This window comes from Lynx canadensis, chromosome D2 (assembly GCF_007474595.2).
Source record: "Lynx canadensis isolate LIC74 chromosome D2, mLynCan4.pri.v2, whole genome shotgun sequence".
NCBI lineage: Eukaryota > Metazoa > Chordata > Mammalia > Carnivora > Felidae > Lynx > Lynx canadensis.
In genome coordinates, this window is record NC_044313.2 from 29046450 (window position 1) to 29049988 (window position 3539).

The window sequence follows — 3539 nt, forward strand, 5'->3', positions numbered from 1 at the left end:
CTTTCCTTCTTTTCTAACTTACTTCTTTTTTGGATATGGATATCCAGTTGTCCTAGCACTGTTTATTATAAAGACCATTCTTTCCCCAGTGAATTGTCAATTCATCCTTGTCAAGAATCAGCGGACAACATGAGTTTACTTCTGGACTCTCAATTCTATTGCACTGAGTTTTGTATTCAACTTTATGCCTGTACCACATTATCTTAATTACTGTAGCTTTGTAGTAAGTCTTAAAATATAAGTCCTTGGGGCGCCTGGGTGGTTCAGTCAGTTGGGCATCCAACTTTGGCTCAGGTCATGATATCGCAGTTCATGAGTTCGAGTCCCATGTTGGGCTCTGTGCTGCCAGCTCAGAGCCTGGACCCTGCTTCAGATTCTGTGTCTCCCTCTCTCTCTGCCCCTCTCCCATTCACACTGTCTCTCTCTCTCTCGAAAATAAATAAAACATTAAAATAAATAAATGAATAAATAAATAAAATGTAAGTCTTCCAACATTGTTCTTCTTGTACAAGATTGACTATTCTGGGTCTCTTGTATTTCCAAATAAATTTTAGGATCAGCTTGTCAATTTCTGCAAGAAACACAGTTGGGATTCTGAAAGGGATTGCATTGAATTTGGAGACCAATTGGAGAGTATTGCTATCTTAATATTGTCTTCCAATATATAAATGTGGGATTTCTTTTATTTATGCTAGGTCTGTTTAAATTTCTTTCAACAATGCTTTGTAGTTTTTAATGTGAAGTCTAGCACTTCTTTGGTTAAATTTATTCCTAAGCATTTTCTTTTTTGATGCTATTATAGATGAAATTGTTTTATTTATTTATTTATTTAGGGCCAGAGACAGCACAAGTGGGGGAGGGGCAGAGAAAGAGGGAGAGAGAGAATCCCAAGCAGGCTCCACACTGTTAGCATGGAGCCCAGTGCGGGGTTCGAACTGACAAACCAGGAGATCATGACCTGAACTGAAACCAAGAGTCAGACACTTAACCAACTGAGCCACCCAGGCACTCTGAAATTGTTTTCTTAACTGCATTTTAAGACTGTTAATTAACAATGTATACTGTAGTATTGCTATGGTAGTGTATAGCAATACAATTGATTTTGTATATTGATATTGTACCCTATGACCTTGCTAAACTCATTTAACTTTTTGTGTTTGTATTCCTTAGAATTTTCTACATACAAGATCATATTGCCTAAAAACAGAAAGTGTTTTACCTCTTCTTGTCCAATCTGGATGCTTTTTATTTCTTTTTCTTGCCTAAGGCCCTCACTAGAACCTTTAGTATAGTGTTGAGTAGGAATGGTGAAAGTGGACATCTTGTCTTATTTCTGATTTTAAGTATTAAGTATGATGTTAGCTGTGTGTTTATTTTGTGTGTAGATACTCTATCAGATTAAGGAAGTTCCCTCTATCCCAAGTTTGTTGAGTGTTTTTATTATGAGAGGATATGGGATTTTGTCAAATATTTTTTCTGTGTTGAAAAGATTGTGTGATTTTTGTAGTTTATTCTATTAATATGGTGTTTGACTTCTGGATGTTAAACCAGCATTGCATTCCTGGTATAAATCCTACTTGGTCATAGTGTGTAACTGCTTTTATGTTGCTAGATTCAGTTTACAGGACAAAGTGAAGAGTGGATCTGCAGGGGCAAACCAAAGATATCCAACACAGTTACCAAAGACAGTAATACAGTCAGGACCGCCAATCCAGTGCTCTTTTTCCACTAGCAAACTAATCCATGAGCATATAATTTGATGAGTACAGTGAGAAATATATAAAATATAAAGACGTGGTCTCTCAGCCTCAAAATACTTATAGAATTGTTCAGAAGAAACTTATACCTACAGGAATAATCAGTAAATATTTAAAAACAGGACTAAAGTGGTGAAAAATAAAATCAAGGTAGGATTTACCTTATGCTTCTTTTATATTCACATAGTGGAAGGCTAAAGTATTAGCTTTAAAACTCAATGCCTGGCTTCCTGGGAGGGCTTTTAAACTATCAAAGACTGACACTAGAAAGCTAGGCTATAAGAAAAGAACGAACACTTAACAGGTACTCACTACGTATTTGGTGCTTTAATATATTACTTAACCAGGATCCATGGTCATTATTCTTGACTTACAAACGAGGTAATTAAAGTTCAAGAAATTAACTTTCTCATGCTTAAACTGGGAACTAGGATATCCCAGGTATGTCTGGTTTGCCTAGGAGTATTGCTCTCTGTACTACAACCATATACCAGAAGCATCTTAAAGTAGAAGACCTGACAGTTAGTAGGCTAGCATTCAAGTCTCATAAACATTAATTTGTTATTAAAGTTTGAGCAACTCACACTATCTCTCACATCCCTAGTTAATCTGTATTAAAAAGAAAATAGAGGTGATAACATGGCCTACTATTGTCTCTGGAAGATCATACAGAGAAGTCCACGCATGGGGGAGGGTTGGCCCAAAACACCAAATATGATTACATGTACATGTATATGTGATACTTACATACCTGTATCTATATTCAAAGCCAAGAATGAAAACTATTTTTTGAAATAATTATTGTCTTTGCTAGTCATCTGAACAAGCAAGAAAAGAAAAACAGGTTATTGTTGATTTTTAAATAGTGTGCCTCTCATTTTTCATAAATTATTCAGCAAATATTCTACATTGAAATTATACCTGAAGAAGTGCCTTTAAATAAAGGCAAAGCTCTTGCTACACACATTCACTAGTACCCAAATCTATGCACACTTTTCATAGAGGTTATGCTAACTAGCTTTCTGACAAAGGGCAAGCTCTTTATATTATGCTTCAGTTACTCTCCTAAAGTAGAAATAACAGCTCTATTACTAGTTTGTTATTGATATAAAATGAGGTTTTTTTTTTTAATGTTTATTTAGTTTTGAGAGAGGCAGAGTGGGGGAGGAGCAGAGAGAGAGGGAGACACACAATCCGAAGCAAGGCTCCAGGCTCTGAGCTGTCAGCACAGAGCCCGACATGGGACTTGAACTCAAGAACTGTGAGATCATGACCTGAGCCGAAGTCGGATGCTCAACCAGCTGAGCCACACAGGCGCCCCTAAAATGAGATTATTTATGAAAGTGACAGATAAAGCTAGTGATGAACTTCACCATTTGGGGCCTGCTTACAGGAGAAGCATCTTTCATCACTAGAATCCATTCTCCCTATCTGTGGCCTCAGTTGAAAGAAATAGCTATTTTGCTAACTTCTATAACCTCCCAATTTTTACTATAGGTCTTTGTAAATTGTTAGATGAACGTTACGGTTAAGTCCTTTCTCTATCTGGGAGCAGAGGCACCCAGTAAACATTAGAGATCACTTCTGCCTTTATAAGTCTGGAAACTTTCGTATCCTACTTCCCATGTCTGGAGATTTTCATGCTGTACCATTTTATCCTGTGTCTTTAGTGTCTTGCCCATCTAATGAGTACATAATAAAGAAAAAAAAATGAAAGAAAAAATATTCCCTTTTATATTTGGCTACAGACTGTATTTAGGATAAGAATAAAAGACTCTACCA